Genomic DNA, 20162 nt, shown 5'->3' on the forward strand with positions numbered 1-20162 from the left:
TCGGGGCGTGTGCTTCTGTGCACCAAATGATTGGTGAAGGGAAAGTAGCAGGTAAACCAGCCCTGACGTCTTGCCATTGGTCAGCGGCTTTTCTATCGGTCACTGGATTGGCTAGCTTAACGCGGAGCCGAACGCGAATTGGTTTGGGTTGTCCGCCAAGACAATTCAGTTCGCGCGCTCTGATTGGCTAGCGGGAAGAGGCAGGTATCCGGGCTCCGCGGCTCCTCCATTGGTGGGCGGGGAAGGGGGGTTGGGCACAGCGATTGGTGGGCGGGGGGCCGGGCCTGGGCCGGCGGGGAGCGGATTGGTCGGAAAGTAGGTTAGTGGTGCGACATTTAGGGAAGGCAGAAAGTAGGTCAGGGACGGAGGTGCCTGTTTACCCGCGCCGGACTTGCCGCCGCCGCCGCCGCGGGATCCGAGTGCGGGTGCGGGCGCGGGCGCTCGCGGCGAGTCACGGTGAGTGTCGGCACGGCTGCGGGCAGCGGCCGTCTCGGGGCGTCCCGTCGGGGGTCGCGAGTTCTCGGGCCGGCGCACCGCCCCCGCCCGCGGCGCAGCCGGGCCGCCGGGAGCCCTGCCCGACGTGCCCGCTGCCGGCGTTAAAGGGCCCGTGCGGCTCCCAGCCCCCACCCAGCCTCGGGGAGGCTGCGCCCCTTAAAGGCGCCGCTCCTGCGCACCCCCATCTTCCCCGCCTGGGCTGCACAGCGGGCGGGGGAGGACAGGGGGGACCCTGGGACACTGTCAGCGGGCGCGCCCACCTTCCCCGCGCGGGCATCACCACCTGGCTCGGGAGGGGGCGGCCGGCGGCCTCTTAAAGAGACAGCAGTACCGGGTAGCGGCAGTGACCCGAGCCTGGGACGAGCTCCGGGATGCATCCCCGGGAGCTTCTGGATCCCCGAGGGGATGGCCGGGACGCGGGCAGAACGATGCTATGCGGCGCTTGCCTGGTCAACCCTTCTACACTTCCCCCTCGGGAACCGGGTGGGGGCGGGGAGGGCGTCTCCGTCAAGTCGGGGCGTCGGTGCTGGTGCGTCCTTATGGCCTGTCTTGGGGCTGGCGCGGACCCCGGGAATCCCCTGGCAGGCATAGACCAGGCCCACGGACAGCCGTCGGGCCTGCGCTGTCCGGTACCTGGGTGGCCCTGGAGGATGTGTCTTCCCTTTTGGGTCTGCGAGTAGGTACCGGCTGGCGTGGGGACCGTGCCCTGCACCCGGTGGGCATCCGAGAGACCAGAGGAGTGCGCAGTGAGGCTTCACTCAGATGCGGGTTTGACAGATAATCAGGGAAGACTAAGGTTTTTACTGGAGATTGCCCCAGTGTTGACAGCTGGGGGAGCTCGGGTTTGCTGGGAGAAGTCGAAGGTAGAATTTTAGAAGGACTCTGGGCGCACATGGCAGCCATCCCCAGGGGTCGCGTAGCGGGTTGTGTTCCGCGGTTGTGTTCCGCGTTGGGGAAAGAAGGGCTGCGTTGGACACGGGTGTGTCTGTTGTCAAGTTACGCTGGCCAAACTGACATGATCGCCCCTTACCTATTCTGGATGCATCTTCTCCAGTCCTTTCCCAACTCTTAGCCTAGTTTTGGCCCTTTGACCCCTTGAGATTGGTCTCCTCTCCTGTCTTAAATTGTTACTTTTAATCAAGAATTCATTAGTCACACTTTCTTACCCAACTTCCAAAAATCAGATACTGTAATCACAACCAACTACTTTTTGACAGTACCAGTATGGCTAAGATATTCATTGTGGGGGGTTTTGGTTTTTTTTTTTTTTTTTTTGGTTTTTTTTTGTCCCCCCCCCGGGGTTTTGTTTTTGTTTTGTCCAGGAAAACTGATCATTAAATGCTTTTTTTCCTGCTCTTGCTTGTCATTTGTCCTTCTCACGGTTGCTGCTGTGCCCTCTTTCAATCTATTTTTGCTTAACAACTATTATTTTTATTCTTAAGATCCCATTGATACCAGGATCTGTCAATTTGGGTTGGTGGATTTTCTAATTAATGTACTAGTTGAATCATGAGCTTAAAATAATCGTTGCTGCTCTTGAGCAGTTTTGAATAATCCCAGGCTTCCCGTGCTTGCAAGAAGGGGGAGGGGGGACCACTGTTGTTAAATTTGATTCCCATACCAGTGAAGTTCCAAATATATATATATTTTAAAATACAAAATGTAATCTTTAAGATTATTCTTTGTTCCTGGGTTTATATTATTGCTAAATCTTTAAAAAAATGGGTTGTTGAACATATTTAGAAGGGTTAGAAATTTTCTAGGCAGATTTAAAATTGGGTGTATCAGCGGAAGCTGGATCTGTAGCAGCACTTTGGTTCTATCTTGGATGTTGCCAGTGAATAATGATGATGTTAAAACAGCAGTTAAATTTGTACTTTGTTCCAATCTCTGCTGCTTAAAATGGGAGAGGCTCTGATAAGGTGTGGAAGAGTGGTAACCTGGGAGTTAGAAGGCATGAAACTAGGTTCTAGCTCCAACTGGAACTCCGGTGGCTTTGCCACTTGGAGCAAGTTACTGTACTTTTCTGGGTTATGTTCACCTCTGATGGAAAGTCAGACGGTTGAACTAAGGGAGGTCAAAGGTTTCTACCACTCTTTGATTCTGTATGCCTCTCAGTGTGGGTGGGCATTTGCCTCCTGGAGCTGTCAGAACAGTTGAGCAAAAGTCCTTTTTTTTTCCGTGGGACAGTTAAGGAGATCAACAGATGGTGTTTAAAGGGATCCATTTCAAATGATTTATAATTGATGACAATTCACCCGTCTCTCTGCTATATGCAGAAGAGGTTTACATGCCACTGGGCAGGAAAAGGAAGTGGCCGTGTTTTCAGATTTATTCCTTCACATCCCCAGTCTCACTGGAATTCATGTATAGATAAGTGGTACTGAAAGACCTTGCCATGTTAACAGTGCTACATATGAACATGCAAAAATGAAAGATTTTATCTGTCCGTGGGGGACAGCCTGCTTTCTATCCTCTGAGCTTTTTTCTTTCTATGATTCCATCGTCGCCCCACTGTGGTAGGAGAATATGAAGATTAAAGAGCTCCTGTCCCTGACAGCATGGCAGTTTCTGACAGTGACTTCAGTGTGATGCTAACTGAAATAGGCATTTGCAGAGACATTAGGAAAGACAAAACCCTTTCTAGACCTTTGAGGTTAAACAGGGAGCTCAGGGAACACAAGCACACCCTTTTCTGCCCGTCTTCTCCATTGTTGTCATTTCATCAGAGGACTCAGATTGACCCTGAACCTTTCTCCTCCCCTCCATCCACCTGCTATGACCTTTGCTTCTCAGCATCTTTTACCCATTCAGAGCATTCTGTCCAGTTTCTCACTGTCCCCTCCCCTCTTTCTCAGGTGGGAGAAAACATTTTTCCCACTGAGCTCTCGAATAGGCAGGAGCCCCCGGGTTCTTGTGGAGAAAGGAGCTGGTGCTTGGGTTGGAGCTCTGTGGCTTTGGACCAGTGCCTGACTTCTTTGACCTCCATTCTACTCCTCTGGTGCAGTGACAGCGCCTGCCTCTTAGAGGATGACGGGACATGATGTGTGTCAGATGCCTAGCACACAGGAAGCCTCTCCTCAGTGCCAGATGCCACTCCCTCCCACCTCTGCCAGGCTCCTGTCACCAGAACATCCTTTGTACTCTGCCCTCGGAAACCCCACCAGTCTCAGTGGAACCTTTGTCTTGATTGGGGAATAAGAAGAAACAGATCTATTGTGAGTCTCTTGAACACTGGGCAGTTTCCATACCAGGTGCCCCTGAGTCTGGGTGTCTCCCCAACAAGATGCTAGCTTCCCTGAGAGCTGAACGTTCTCATCCTCTGGATTTTCTCCTTCTTTATACTTCTTAAGACCTCTAGAAACTTTTTAAGTCTTGCACTTCAGGTTGTTTTGATCCCTTTGCAGTTCGATCTTGTTTGTCTTTTATTCTCTGGAAGTCACTTCTTCCTTGTACCTTTAGGCCATGTTGCTTTCTTGATTCTCTTCCTGTTCCTGCCAAAGGTCAGCGTCTACCTTCTGCTCACACTGTCTCCTCACGCACACACACCTTATCCCCAGAGTCCCATCTGTAGTCAGGCCCCACTCCCTCCTGCTTTAACTGTGGCAGGTCTAGTAGTGTCCCATGGGGTTGCAGGCTTGGAGCCTGTCTTTTAGCACTGTTCCCCAGAATCCTGGAGCCTAGAGCTCCTCATGCCCCTCTTTCCCAGCTGTACAGCAAGGCACTTTTGTTAGGTGGTTTGGAGCCCCAGTGCTTTCACATTCCAAGTTTTCATGCATCCTTCATCACTAATGGCCAACGTGCCTTTTCTCTCTGTGTTGCTATCCTCCTGATGGGAGCTACCTCTAGCTCCTGCAGCTGCAGTGTGGAGCGAATGAGTTAAGACACTGGGCGTGTATGGCAAGGTCTTCACCCCACACTCTGCAGTGGCTCAGTGGTGTTACTCCTCATTGCTCTGTTCCTCACTGTGCTGAGGGGGGTTCTCGCCATCCAGCCCACATGCTGGCCAGCATTTGCTGTGTGCACAGGACTGTCTGGCCAAGCCAAAGGGTGGCCCTTCCCAGGCACCAGCCCTGGCCTAGTCCTCCCTACCTCCAGGTCTTCACATACCTGCTTTTCTGTTCAAACTCCAGCGCTTGGACCTTCACTTGGACCTTCAGGAACAATCTTTGTCTCGACACTTGGCAGTAGTGTCCCCAGCCCCTGACCCTTCTGTAATCTCTGTAGGTTCTGCTATATTCTGTATCATGTTGGACTGTCCCTGGGACCCTGGCCTAGTTGTCCAGACTGAGCACTTTGGGTAGCATTCATTCTGATCCCAAATAATAGGCCCAGGAGGCCTCTGGGACACGTTTGTCTGGTGCCCATCCCAGTCCTGGGGATACAAGATGAGGAATGCACTAGGGTCATGGACATACATGGATGGGTGATGAGGTCTCATGGAAGGAGTGAGTGTGAGTTGGGGGTAGGGAGATGACATGTCTTTCATCCTCGATTCAGGAGAATGCTGAGTGAGTGCAGGGATAATGGCAAATGGTTTTTACTTGGGTACATGCTGCCCTTTTAAATCCTGAAGGCTCTTCTTTGTCTGCCCTGAGTAAAGATGGGGCTGTAATGTAATATTACTCTGGTTAACGTTGTTTTGGATGTAGACTGAGTAAAATGTTCATCTGTATTTATCTCTTTCACTACTGCTTTGGTTGTGTGGCCAGGACAAATTGGTGGGCTTCTTTGAGTGTGATTTACTTCAAATGAAAGGGAGGAATAAACAACTGTGGCATTGTAGCTGGCATCGCGGGGACATTTTCTGTGTGCCAGTAGATAGGTTGCTTGCTTACCTTAGACTTGCTAATTTCTGTACTCTTCTTCATCTTGTGATGTCAGCACCGCCATCCTTACCCTACAGATGAGGAGGGTTTGATAAAGCCAAGACTACCTGATTGCTAAGCAATGGGCCAGGACTTATTTATCTGGTGGACTCCAGAGCTTGCTGGGAGAGTCAGGGTGTTAGAGGCCATGTAGCAGACATCATGTTGGGAGCCCTCTGGGCTTGTAGAGATTGGAAACCAGTCTCAGTTGGCAAAGCATGGTATGCACTGTCCTTCCAGCAGGTCTGGTACCCTTGCTATGGTACAAGAGGGCCGCACGTTTGGATGTTACCCTGGCAGCAGTTACAAGGGCTTGTGAGCATCCTCCTACATCCTGTGATGTGTACTTGCTATGTCTTGCTTTCTCCCACCTTTCTGAGGTACTGCTCTGATGCACACCCCTGATATTCAGTCTCCTCCTCCACCAGATCCCCCATGTGAGATGAGCTTCCTGAAGAAACTCAGTGACACTGGTCCCATCATAGACACCTAGGAGCTGTACCCAGGGAGGAGACTTCAGAAGTCTCTCAGCCTTGTCATCCTTATCCCAAAGACCCCTCCCCCAACCCATCCCCACTACTCCCAAGTCACTGCTGTACCCCAGCCTTGGTGGAGATATATATGTTTTTAATGCCAGTAACTGTTTCCTCTGAATACATTTAGATAGCAAAAGGAACATTGTTTTATGTGAAAAACCTGTTACATAAAAATGAGTTATATAATGTTCAAATATATACCCCACCAAAGGTAATAATCACCGGCTCTATGGAGCAGAATTAGCCTCAGATTGACAAGTGTGAAAAGTGATACTCTGCCCTTAGCATATCCTTTTGAACTTCGCTGTCCTTGTTGGGAATCTGGAGCAGGCTGAGCAGGAACGGGTCTGGATCTGCCCTGGGGTGCTGCTGGGAGGTGGGCGGGAAGTCGCCTTTGGGGACAGGAGATGCAGTGATGTCTTGGTGGCTTTCATCTCCCACGTGTCTAGGCTGCTTACTTCTTCAGAATTGGACATCAGCACCACCTCTGTCCACCGCTCTTGCTTTGCTCTCCACTGCCCTGGGTTTCCTTCACACAGTATGACTAGGGAATGCCTTCTAAGAACAAATGCCCTGTGTCCAGTCTCCTGGGCCTCTCCAGGCTGCCTCTGCCCCTCTAGGCCATCGCTGCTCCTGTCTCACATTCACAGTACTAGACCCTGTGCCTAAGCTCCCGTGCTGCTTCAGTTGACTGTCCTAGCTTATGATCTCTTGACCAGAGAGACCCCACCCTCCCTTCTGCTGTCTACCTTGTATCTCTCTTCTTAGTAAAACCTCCTCTGATGATACCCTCCACCTGCCTCTCCCCGCCCCTTCCTTTTGCTTGCCAACCATGTATTCCGAAGCAGTGGTATTTCACAAGGGGCAGGTTGCCATCTCCTGCCTAACCAGGATGGTCAATTCCTTCCGTTTTCAGTTTGGTGATCTGTCTCCCCCTCACTTCCTGCTCTCTGCTTCCACTCATCCATTCATTCAGTGGGATTTCTGGAGGCTCCAAAGTGCAAGCACAGTTTTGAGCTCAGAAGTGACCAGAATGGGCCCCACGGGGGGAGGGCAGTAAACAATGAGACTTAAGAAGGAACAGCTGGAGCGAGACAACAGGAATCAAGAATACTGTCAGGGAGACGATTGAGTGGGTGCTCAGGGAAGACCCCACTGAGGTGACTGAAGCTCAACTTCCTAAAGATCCAGGAACACTTTCCCAGCAAGAGGACCTGGCACAAAGGTCATGACTTTGGAGGCAGTTTGATTGTCAAGGAAAGTAGTGTAAGGATAGGAGTCTCTGTGGCCAGCGCCAGCTTTCTTCTTTCTCTTCTCAGGAGCCTTGAGCCCAGAGTCAAAGGTCCGCAAATATGGCTTAAAACATTCATTCTTTGTGTACCATGTAACTAGCGGTTCACTGTTCCCTGCTTAGAAGGCGGTTTGTGAAACCCAAGGCATTGTTTTATGCTGTGTCACATGCAAACAAATTAAGGGTTTGAAAGGTCCCCTCATAAATGAACTGCTGACAGGTGTCACCAGCGCTAACTGTTTTAATTATATTTACTGTAGGCTTCTGTATACTGTTTGACAGGTATGCTCATCTCAAAAGCAGGTTTAAACAAAGTTTATTTGTAATGCTTGATATGATGGAAGCTTGATATAAATTTGTCTATATTAAAACAAAACAAAACAAACAAACACAAAACCCCAACCAAACTAAATAATGTTAGTTTACTTCTTCATCAGGCTCAGGAAAGCCACTTAGGGACAGCTGCAGCCCAAATTGTATCTCGCTTCTTTCTAAAGTAGTGTTAGCGTTAATTAAGCTGCTCACTAGGCCCTCGTCTGTGCTGCACTACGGTTATTTACTGCTGGCTTTAGCTGTTTGTCTTAGTCAGTTCTGCTAGTCCATCCTTTCAGAAAGCTTTGTGGAAGGGATTTCTTTTTTAACCTTTTCTCCCTTAAGAGTTGGTGTGCGGTTTTATAAATGCTCGGAGAAGGGGTTTGTGAACCAGTGTGGTGCGCTGAGTCTCTTCAGAGTGATTATTACTCTTGGAACTTTGACTTCTCAGGGTCTTCTCAGTTATAAAATCCTGTGTTTTCCAAGGGTAACAGGAAAATGGCATGTGGCCTTCATCGTGTAAACCTGCATGGAAATGGCCCCCTCCAGATTTTCCAGTCAAGGTAGGGCACTGGGGGACTTAGAAGCTCCCCTCACTAGTGCTCAGTACTTTTGTTTTCATCTCCCCACTCCCCAGTTTATCGATCTTTCTAGATGGGTTGAAACAATTTTTTTTTCCTAGAACTTTTGGTTCAGATAAGAATTGTGTGTTCTTGGTCATCTAATCTCCCATATCATTATGTAAATCACCTTTCCTTTGGACTCTTAGGGATAAACACTGTGACTGGTTTGTTTGCTTGTGAAATACACTTGTGAGAACCCTGGGACTGGGATGAGTTTGCAACAGAGAACAGAGCTAAAAGAGTGTGGGATCCAAAACAGCTTTAAATGTTAAATGCAAATCTATTTTCAGTATCCTGCTGGAGGGGAAAAAGGAGCCCAAGGCTGGAGATGATGGAAGCGAGTTCTGCTTCAGAGGAGGAAGGAGTCTTACCCGCCGTGGGAAAAAAAAGCCACCCTTTCACCAAGCGCCGCCCCTCCCTTCCCACCTCTGAATCCTGTTTTTGGCATCTTGGGTCACTGTGCCATTTGAGACATTTGATATTTAAGTGACGTTAGTGTCTGAGATCAGCTGGCAATGTTGAGAAAAATGACCGATGAGAGCACGTTGTACTGTCTGTCCTTCAGTGACTTCTGGAGTGAAGGACTGCCGCACTGGAGTGACAGAGCACTTTTAGCGCTGCCCCTGCCTGGTCAGTTCGGAGCAGAATATTTATTTCCACCCCTCACTTGAAAGCATAGAAGGAGTTTGTGCAAGGTGACACTGTACTGGGAACTCCACTGTGGATCTGGGGGTTGCATGGTGCCCTCATCTTCCTTGGGCTCAGAAACATCACCTGCTTATTTCCTGCTGTGTCCCAGGACCAACAACAGACTTAGTGTCAGAACAGAGCAAGTGCCCAATAAATACCTATTTATTTATTCAACAAGTGAATTGAGCTTTGTGAAAAACCTCAAATGTCCCTGCCTTCCTACAGGACACATGCAAGACTTGTTCTTGTGTGTGTTTGGAAGAAGTCTGGGCTGCCATTTCCTTTGGGCATCTGTGTGTTTCCCTGTTCTCTGTGTTGGCAGAGATCGAGCCTTTTACTGATGGAGAGTTAACTCTTCTCTGACCTTCATCCTTGTGTTGTCTGTGCGTGGCTCCAGAGGCAGCTTAGCAGTGGCTGAGCCACATCGACTGAAAGGAAACTTACTGCATATTTGTTTGGGTAGAATGACACATTTATTATTTAGTCAACAGATGTCTGAAGGGCTATATGCCAAACACCAGAGTAGACCCAGGGGCAGAGCTGATTCATTTTTGTGACCCAGGAAAGAGCCTGCAGTTTTATTTCCTTAAAGAGCATCCCATGGGCTGGGGAGATGGCTCGTTTGTAAAGTGTCTGGCGAGCAAGTGTGAGGACCTTAGTTCCGATGCCAGCTCTTTATCTAGTCTTACAGAGGAGGGTGGGACCTTCCGAGGTGGATGGATAAGAATATAGATAAAGCAAAGGACAGGTGGGTGTGACGAGATCACATTCAGAGAAGGGCTGGCCCAGAATGGAAGGTATGAAGTGGCTGTGTTTAACCCACGTTGTGATGGGAAAAAGGGATGTCAATGACAAGTCAAAGTTTACTGAGTAACCATTTGATCCAGGTAGAGTCATTCAAAAGGAGAATCTCTGTTGATGGGTTGGCTTATGGCTGTGTCTCTGAGGCATTGTCTGCATTGACTGATCTTGGGGGACCATCCTTGTGCATAGGAAAGCTGAAACCTGAGCCAGCTTTCTGTCTGCAGGCTCCTGCCCTGAGTTCCTGTCCTCGCTTCTTTCAGTGGCAGATTATGAGCAGGAAGTATAAGAGGAAATAAACCCTTTCCTTCCCTGGTTGCTTCGGCCAGAGGGGTTTATCAGAGCAATAGGACAAAACTAGAAACACCTAGTGTTGTAGTTAATATTGATTGTCAGCTGGGAAAGATCTAAAAGCTCGTAGGAGGTACACTCGTGAGCATCTGGGAGGAAGGCCCACTCAGAGAAGGTGGTACTGTTCTATGGGTTGGCATTCCCCATGAAGGAGAAAGGGAGCTGAGGATAAGTAGTCATCTCCCTCTGCTTCTGACTGCAGATGCCATGTAACTAGGTGCCTCTCAAGCTCCCTGTCATGATGGACTGCCCTGGAATTTCAAGCCAGAATAACCCCTTTCTCCTTTCAATCGTTTTTGTCAGTGTATTCAACAACATCATCACTGTCATCATAATGTGTGTGTTTGCTTGCACGTGTCATGATGTGCATTCGGAAGAGGACAACTTTGCAGAATCAGGTCTCTCTACTTCCACCTTTAAACGGGTCCCAGGATCGAACTCAGGTGACCAGGCTTTTGTCATTGGGCAGCAAGTGCTTTTCCCCATGGAGCCACCTCACTGGCCCCTTGAGGTCCCCCCCACCCCGCTTTAAATCAGCAACAGGAAAAGTAAAGAGATGCCTATCAGAGTGGTAGAGACTGGAGGGGGACAGTGGAGATCCCTCGAAGTTACTTCGTCATGGTATGGTAATACTCCCTATGTTCTCACACAGGAGCCCTGTATGAATGTTGCAGTTAGACTGGAGCATAGAGGGCTAAGTGCAGCAGAGATCTGAGTGGAAGAGACGTGAAGATAGGGAGAGACATGAAGCTAGAAGCCATTGACCGTTGTATTAGTCCGCATGACTGTTATCAGTTGCTCTTTGGAGTTCTGGAGCGTGCAAATATCTGCTAGTGCAAATGACTTTTAAGAGTGTGAACTGCACTGTACTGTGGCCAGATATCTCAGTCATGAGTTCTTCAGAGGCAGTGGGCCACTTGGAAGGCAAGTGTTAAAAAACAAAGACTTTTTGTTTGTTAGGAGCACTGGCTTAGAAATCGAATAGACTGCAGTCTAGGCTGCTCCTGCTACTCACTACCCTCCCTGAAGACATCCTGACGTCTCAGACTAAGTCTGATTGCTAGGCTGGTAAAATAATTTTCATCCAATCCTCACAGAGTGTGTAGTTCGGATGCTTGAGAGAGACAGTGGAAGAAGCAGGCGTTGAACCTGTGGGGGTGCAGTTTTTTTTTTTTAAGATTTATTTACTGTATATGAGTACACTCTAGCTGTCTTCAGACACACAGAAGAGGGCGTCGGATTCCTTTACAGATGGTTGTGAGCCACCATGTGGTTGCTGGGAATTGAACTCAGGACCTCAGGAAGAGCAGTCGGTGCTCTTAACCGCTGAGCCATCTCTCCAGCCCCGAGGGTGCAGTTTTACTGTGGGGCTGTGCTGCCCGTTCCCAGGTGTTCTGGCGGTGGAGCAGGGCCACCTCTGGAGCAGGCTGTGGCGCTGTCCACTACCTGGGTGCTGACCCACACTACTTTGGTAGCCAGAAAGATCTTTGTTGTTGCTTAATTTTTATTTCTATTTTTATTTATTTATTTTTTGTTCTGAGGCAGGATCTTGTGTGCCTAGGATGGCTTCGAGTTTTCTGTGTAGCTGAGGATGACCCTGAACTCCTGATCCTCCTGCTTTCAGCTCCCGAGTGCTGAGATTGCAGGCTTCTGCCAGCACCCTGTTTATGCAGTGCTGAGGATTGAACCAAGGGTTCTGTGCCTGCTGAGGAAGCATTCTGCCAACTGACCTCCATCTCCAGTCCTGGGTCATGCTTTAAAGACACTTACTCATCTCAGACCCAGAGGTGGAGAGCCTTACACCCAGATGTGGATAGAAAAGTTAGATGCAATAGTCATGCAAATGTCTTCTTCTCTGAGAATGTCTCTCAGCGTAATGATGAACAGCTCCAAACCAGAAAAACAAGTGTCAGAGTCTAGCCAACTGGCTGGCCGGGCGCTCTTGGATGGTTTGCCTGTCCTCAGGCATTAGGCAGAGATCCAGGAGAACCTCTATTAGCCTAGGATTAATAAATGAGCCAGCAACACTGTCCAGGTAATAGCCAGTTGCAAAGCCTATAGCTGCTATGGTGTGGCAGAACCTTGCTTGAAATCACCAGCTCTTGACTTCATCTGTATATATCCATTTGTTATATATTAAGAGTGGTGTCTAACCTTTGGCTGTTGGCGTATGCTAAGTGCTGACATGCCTTTCCACTATGGGGTGGGTGACATAGATCTCATTCTCTTGTTAGGGAGTCTGAAACTCAAAGAGTACCTCAGATGTGTGTTCTGTGGAAAAGCTGGGATCAAAACCCCAATCTCAAGAGCTTGCCTTAAAAACGAACAAACAAACAAACAAACAAACAAAAAACAAACCAAAAACCCAGTTGTTTTTTTCTTATTTCTGAATTGCAGAACATTTCCTGTCTTAGTCTGGGCTTCTCACAGCACCATGGAGTCTGCGAGCTCTCTCTCTCTCTCTCTCTCTCTCTCTCTCTCTCTCTCTCTCTCTCGGTTGACAGCCATATCACCATGCAGTGGCCCCAGCTCGCTGCAGCTCTCCTTTCTTCAGAGCCCATGACTGATGTCCTGTTGGCTGCTCGGGGGCTGGTGAGCAAATGGATGTCAGTGATGAACTCAGCAGAGACTGACTCTTGCCAGCTATGCCCCCTAGCTCATAAGGAGTGGTTGGACGAGAGATTCCTCTAGGTCTCGTAGAGTGGCTGGGCAGCCTCTAGTCTGCTAGGGCTTCTGGGTAGGTGAGCATCAGAATCTTCTCTGAAAAGCCCTTTCTAAAAGCGCCGTCTCACATTCTCAACCAGTTTGCTAAGCTGTTTTTATAGGCAGTCCTTGTTTGGTGTCTGTCATGGCCCTGGGAGACAGGTGTTAGGAATCTGCATGTGCAGACTAGGAATTCATCTGGGGTGAGTCACCGTTCAGGCTCCACAGCTGGTCAGTGGCTTCCAAGATACATTTTTACTTTAGCTTCTGCTCTAACCAGCCTTACCCAGGTCCCTCCTTTCCCGTGCTTTGCTAAAGCTGATCTTGAGAGTTCTGTGTGCCGTATTTAGAAGCCTTCGGGACCTGCAGGAGTGATTAATTTAATGTGTTTTGTGCTACAGACTGTTTCTGAACCACTAAATAAAAGATCACATGACCGCTTCTCGTCTTGGACTCAGCCAGTATACACCTCCCGTAGATGATGTGCACGATGCATATGTCCTCTGCAGGAGACTCCTGGACCACCAGCAGCCCTCTTCTCTGGGGATGGGGGAGCAAGGGAGCGATACCAACAAAAACCACACAAGGCGTTTACAGTTTCAAATCACAAAGTTATATAATTTCTCTTAAAAGCTGACCATTGAGTTCTTGGTCAGGAGCACCACTCCTGTGATAACTGTCCATGCAGACATTAGCCTTGGCCCTTAGTTTGGCTTGCAGTGCCTTTGCTGGAAGAGGAGAGAGCTGCTGTAGGAGACGGAGGACTGGTTGCAGGCCTCACCTCTCTTGGGATTGCCTATTATTGCTGAAGGAAGCTGATTTCCTTTTTTTGGGTTCCTCAGTTTTCTTCTGACCAAGTAGAATTTCCCTTTGAGGTTCAGGAGGTGGCCTTTATTCACATTTTTTGATGAGATAATAACATGGAATGAACACTTTCATACACAGGGCTAGACACTCCCTTTTAAGTGCTTCATAGCTTTACTGGCGGTGCGTGGAACTGATTTCATTCAAGCTACTTGGGCTTGTTCTTCTGTTAAGGAGACCCACAGGCCCCACACTCCCATAATAGCTGAGCCCAGATGGAGGGTGACTTCTTATATGCCAGTCCAGAGTGAAGGGGGTCTAGGCCTGGTGTCTTCAACAAGTGACTTCCACTTGGTGGCTGAAGGTTAAAGCTTCATTTCACCTTCCTCGGTGGGAAGAACCAGGGTATGAGGGGTCATATCACTTTACGGGGAAGACCTTGAATCAGTAATTCTTTTCCTCCTGAGGTCAGATCTTTGTGCTAGGAACACATATAGCTGCAAAGGACACTGAGAACTCTCTTTAATTGGGAGGCCATGTACCCAGCCTGGTCAGTGGTGGAGAGGAAATGGAATACTGGGAAGATGGTAGGCAGCCATTGTGGTAGCAATGGCAGGTGATTAACTGATCTGGAGTTAGAGTGAAGAGAACCAGGATAATGCTAACCAGGAACTAGAAGCTCAGCAACCATTGAAACCAGGACAAGTACACCTAGAGCCATCTAGAGATCAGAGCACTTCACTGCTCACAATCAGCAGCCAGCCTGTTACCCAGGCATCAGAAAGGACTGTCAACCCAAAAAGACTCAAGTTGTCAGCAAGAGGAAGCATGTCCACCAATGTGATTGGCACAGTAGAAAGAACCTTTGCTGGGGAGTCAGAGACCTGTGTTTGAAACTAGCCTTTCACCTATGACCTGAGTAGAACATTCTAGTAAATATTACATCATCTATAAAAGAGGAATAATTGCTGCAGTCCTATGAGGCTAATGGATGAGGACCACTTATCACCTGCAGCTCCATGGCAACGGGTGGAGCATCGGTCTGTTCACTGTGGTATCCCAGTATCCCAGTACTCCACCTAGTGCTTGGTGTGGGTGCATTGCTGAATGGTGTGGATATAATAAGAGGTGGAAAGAGGCATATGCAAAGGAGCCCTTCATCCTGCAGTCCTCTCTTCATGAAGAAGGATTTGAGACTCTTTGCTGACCAAGCACTGGAACCCAAGTATAAAACCCAGTAGCCGTAAGTATCAGGGCAGACATTAGAGCATCTCCCAGTTGGGTGTCACAAGACTCATCTGCCCGACTCACTGTGTGGGTGACCGGATATATCATAACTGAAGCAGCCTTTATAATGACTTGGCCAACCCGCTGACCTTCCTAGGCCATCCAGACTTGATTTCCTGCTTCAAAATAATCAGATGCAGTTGTAAAATTGCTTTGATTTGAAAAATGTGGTTCATTCAAACTATTACCTTGAGATGATCTAGATGAGAAAATATAAAATGGGTTTCATGTTTTCATGTGATGAGAACTTCCATCCTAGATTTAGTGGTGATTTTTTTCGGTTGGTAAAGGAATTGGGGCTCACCAGATTAATTCATTTTTTCAAATTAATTAATTTTTTCAAATTAATTCATTTTCAGATTAATTCATTTTTTCAAACATTATTCTCTTATTTGTTTTATTATTTATTAACTCACTATGGGTAAGCATCTTGCTGGGAACTGTGTGGAGCAGTTGTGGGTGGGTTTTACTGCAAGAAAATGTGTTACTGAAATTTCTTCACAGTATGCACCCATCTCTCTTAAATTTTCATTAAGGAAAGGAAGGAAGGGCAGCAGATATGACCAGGGCTTCTCATCATGTAGGATTAGAGGCGATTTTATTCCGGTTCTTACTGTGTGGTTTCCTTGGTTCAATCCTGCGTGTATCACTTTCATGATCATTAAAGGGCAAAGAAAATTAGCCCTATAAATAAATAAGTTCATACTCAAAGCCAAAACTGAGATTTTATTTTTTTATTTGGTTTGGTTTGGTTTGGTTTTGGCACCTGTCCTGGGCTATGAACTCTGAAATGCCCCCAGACTGATGCAGACTCCTTCCTGACCAAGGCAGTAAGGAGCATGTACAGTGAAGGTTTTCCTCCTGCACGAGGAAGGATGTCCAGCAACACCCCTGTGGTTGGTCCAGGCTTTCTCACAGTTGACTTAAAGAAACGAGTTCTGCACAGTCCCTGTTCCTTGGGCAACTCCTTCCTTCCTTCCTTCCTTCCTTCCTTCCTTCCTTCCTTCCTTCCTTCCTTCCTTCCTTCCTTTATTATCTTTTTGAGACAGGGTCTCACTGTGTTGTGTAACCCTCTCTTCTGTACCACAGTACCCTGCCTATCTAGCATTGAGGGCTGGGTACCCCTGGCTCTCCCAGGCCCCTTCTGTACCTGATCTCTCTATAGCATTGAGGGCTGGGCGCCCCTGGCTTTCCCAGACCCCTTCTGTACCTGAGCTCTCTATTTATGCTCAGGTTTAATTTTTCTGGTGGTGGCTTCTCAAGAGAACTCACTGTGGTCCTCACCTCTCTACAGTTTCCCTCTATGCTGTCACTCAGGTGAGTGGGCTGAGCTGTGCTGGGTTAGAGGAGATTTGGAGGCACTGACTGGAGGCACTGAGGTAGCCACAGGCCTTCAAGAGGACACTGGGCTGCCCTCCCATCCCTCTGGGACTTGGCCTGTATGCAGCATGGCAAGGTCACCAGTGGCTCTCGAAGGCGTCTGACTGGTATCTGAAGCCAGACAGTTCCCAAGCTGTCATTCATCTGTGGAGGTCCTGTAGTGTGGTAGTCTCTGCACCACGTGGTGGCTGAGGTTCAAGAATGGGCCACTGATTTTGCCTTAGCTGAGAGGAGCTGGGGACAGAGAGGAAGCCAACCAGGTGCTCAAGGAAGAAGATAATTACAGGCTGTGAGACTGGCCCCAGAGGGGAAAAATGTATCTGTTAATAGTGGCATGGGAGGGCCAGTGTTTGCATGGGAATCCAGGACTTTAATCCCAAGGCCTGCCCCCTCCATTTCCCCTGGGCTTGTTGGAGTAGAGCAGTGAGTCTCAACTTTCCTAATGCTGTGACCCTTTAATACAGTTCCTCATGTTGTGGTGACCCACAATGATACAATAATTTTCATTGCCTTCATAACTAATTTTTCTACTGTTATGAATCATGATGCAAACATGTGATATGCAGGATATCTGATGTGTGATCCCTGTGAAAGGGTCATCCAGGGGATCCCGACCCACAGGTTGAGAAAGACCTCTCAGGTAGACTAAGGTGCTTCAACAGCCAGGCCAGGCCAGGGCCTGCAGGTGGAGGCATAAGTTGAAGGCACAAAAGCTAGTTTGGCCTTTCCAAGTGACTGTCTCTGAGCTGCCCTAGGTAAGTAGCCAGCTTTTCTGAAGACCAACAAGCCAGCCTTGATGTAAGAGTCCAGATTAATGCGTGCAGCAGTTCTGTCTGAGGCAGGCATGTACAGTCTCCCATTATTTTCAGCACCTAAGTAGGTTCAGCAAGGATTTTGGCGACAAGGATTTTGGCTGGTACCTTCGGGGAACTATTTTTAATGAACTCCTCTGCACTTCCTCATTATCTCCAATCCCTCTCCTGGTAGCTCAGACTCAAACCTTCAAACAGACTGAGAGAATATACTATTTTTTTGTTGTTATTTTGGAAATTCTGGTCACCAGTGCTCAGAGATCACTGTGTACAGGGCTTTAGGTGACCTGGAAAAGCTTGATGGCAGGCCCAGGTGAGTGACCGCACACAAGAGTGTCCTCGTGAAGTCTTCTAGGCCTTCCTGACAAACCTTGGGATTTGGTCCTTCATCCTGCCTTTTGGAATTTGCTTTTCCTAGAAAACTCTGGGACCTTTAGCTTTATGGAGATAAAACAGTCTTCCTCCCACAGACTTAGTGATGGTTCTTTACTGACCAAAGAGTAGAAAGCCTTTGAAACTTGTCTCATCCCTGTTTGATGCAGGGAAGAACGTTTTAAGTTACTCGTCTCTTAAAGAGGTCCAAGGAGGAATTGCCTAACTATCTAAACATCCTCACCCCCTCCCACCTACCTACTGTGACTTCTGGCTAGAAATCATGCCTGCAGGAATGCTTTAGTCCCCTGTTGGGCTGGAAGTCTCAGCTACCGAACAGCTGGTTTTCTTGAAGAGGGGAGCTTGTTGCTATTCCTATTTGACTATCCCTATCATCTGTACACACCGTATATGTAGAAAAGAGCCCCACAGAAGACCCAGGGGAAGGAATGATCCATCAACAAATGGACTTCTCCTCAAATGTTCACTGGCCTGGATGTGTTATGTTTCATTTCAGAGTTCCTTTCATAGGTCCTTCTGGTTCTCAGGATGACTTTGGGGTTCAACTTGCAGACTTGGAAAGGAAACCTTTTGCTTCCCGCTGCCTCTTGCCTGGGGTCCTGGAACCCATTTTTGTCATTGTGAGAATTTTGCCTAGTTTTGGGGACATAAGTGTTGCTTACCTTCTGGGTATCATTGCTCCCATTTGGAAGGATTCATTCACATTCTTCATAGCCCAGGCATACCTCCAGGCCTCTCTTTATGGGGTCAACATGTGACAAAATGTATCCAGTTTGCTCCAAGATAAGCCTGAGTCTCCGTCTCTCTGTCTCTCACTGTTTCTGTCTCTCTGTGTGTCTCTGTATATGTGTATTGGGGGTGGGTCCCTGTGAAGGCTAGAGGTGGGGTTCAAGTCTCCTGGGTCTGAAATTATAGGGACTTGTGAGCTTCCCTGTATGGATGCTAGGAACTGAACTTGGGTCCTCCGGAAGAGCAGTTACCGGTCTTCCCCGATGACCCATCTTTCCAGCCCTCAGACTAGAGTGGAGCAGGGGAATGGGCACAGGACAGACAGTACCCAGAGAGCAATGTACTGTACCTAGATGAAGAGAGTGGAGCTCGGAAACAGTTTAGCTTCTTGCCCAAAACCACTGGGCAGGGCTGAGCTGGCAGGATTGGGAAGCACACAGAAGCACATTGTAGGAGGATGAGAAGCACTGTCCCTGGACCGGGAGCTTGACTGGGCCTGGGACCAAGCATCTAGGGCCTGGGAACAAGTAGCCAAGCAGCCAGTGAAGGCTGGTCTGAGTCTCTCCCACTGCCATACCAACACTGCCGTTGCCTCTACATGTGCTGAGATTTCCTCTCGACTCCCATTTTTTCTTGAGTTTTGCAGGAACTGTCCTGTCTCCTGCACAACCAACATCATATCTTCAGTTCCCCTCATGCTCGTTAAAGATGACTGTATACTCTTCTGTCCTTCCAGGGACTGTCTTCTGTGAGCTGGGAGCACGTAATGGAGCAGGTTTTAGATTGCTTCTCATTTTTGCTCTTTCAGCTAATGCTGCATTAAGCCATCCTCGTGTATTACAGAATCATTTCATTAAGTCGGCATTTATCTAGCTAATGGCAACGGCCCAGGAGTCGACAGAGAGTCAGATTTTCTTTTTTTTCAAAAAGAATGCTGTGATAACGTATTAAAAATGTACTTCATGCTGGAGACAGTCTTTGTTGTATTTTTCATGAGTGAAGAAGCCGGGTAACTAATGAGAAAGGAGGTATAAGCAAAAGGTGGCCATAATTTATTTGCCTATGTGGGGAGGTGAGTCAATAAATCCTCTTAAGGAGCCATCAGCCTGTGAAAATCAAGGACATTTGTCTCCCAACACCTGATGCTTTGATTAAAATAATCATGAAATAAAACCCGGATTCCCTTAAGGGTGCTGTAAGAAATGCCCCAAGACAAGGGAGTACATGGAGAATTCTTTTTGAGACAGGGTCTTGTTAGCCTCGTGGTCCTCCTGCATCAGTATCCCCACGCCCAGCTGCACATGGCGTTGTTCAGAGGGAAGGGAAGACAGCCCCTGGATGAGCAGGGGGTGGAAGGCACTGCACATGTGCAGAGGCTTTGACTTTGGCTTTCTGTCAGCCATCAGGAGGTGCGACTAGGGTGAAACCAACAAGCAGACACCATGACTTGGACCCCAGTACTGGGTTGAGCCTGAGGTCAGCACTGGCTTTAGGGGTGCCGGGGAGAGTCCAACATCTGCTGAATTGTTGGTTTTCTTAAGATTTTTCTTCAGAGCGCTTACCTAGGAAGCGCAAGGCCCTGGGTTCGGTCCCCAGCTCCGAAAAAAAGAACCAAAAAAAAAAAAAAAAAAAAAAAGAGATTTTTCTTCAGTACTGAGGTGGAAACCCATGGCCTCGAACACGCTACACACTCTCAGCCGCTAGTTCCTGTTTCTCTTTATGTGGACCCTGGCTCTAGGCATCATGTTTCACTTTAATCCAGCAAATGTTTATTAAGTCTCCATATGTCTAAGGTTACAGGGAGCAAACACCGGGGAGAGAGATCCCAGAACCCCTTGTTCGTGACCTAGGAGTGGGACATACACAACAGACTTAGAGCTGATGCTTATTCAAGAGATTAAAAGGCGGGCCCATCTCTTAGGAAAGGAGACATTCTGTCATTTGAGCAGAGTCAGGGAAGGTTTGTGGAGGTGGCTGATTTTTGTCAACACCTTGTAGGGCAGGCTGAAGTGCACAGTGAGTGTTTTCAGCAGATGTAAAAGGCCCAGGTAGAGGAGAAGGAAGTGTAAAGACAAGAGCTGTGTTGA

The 20162-nt window shown here is 48.2% G+C and overlaps 1 protein-coding gene across 19 annotated transcripts in view; it reads left to right on the forward strand.

Annotated features, from left to right (window-relative positions):
- The first annotated feature begins 322 nt into the window (after positions 1 to 322).
- Positions 323 to 20162, forward strand: part of Bmal1 (basic helix-loop-helix ARNT like 1) — a 98861-nt gene continuing 79021 nt past the window's right edge. For 16 of the 19 annotated variants that reach the window (XM_087551742.1, XM_087551753.1, XM_087551768.1 and 13 more), the window contains exon 1: positions 323 to 456. The gene's annotated coding sequence lies outside the window, so the exon portion shown is untranslated. Of the gene's footprint in view, positions 485 to 20162 lie in introns of all 19 variants that reach the window. The other 3 variants (XM_087551769.1, XM_087551752.1, NM_024362.2) reach the window with 2 other exon arrangements.

This window comes from Rattus norvegicus, chromosome 1, assembly GCF_021556685.1.
Source record: "Rattus norvegicus strain SHRSP/BbbUtx chromosome 1, alternate assembly SHRSP_T2T, whole genome shotgun sequence".
NCBI lineage: Eukaryota > Metazoa > Chordata > Mammalia > Rodentia > Muridae > Rattus > Rattus norvegicus.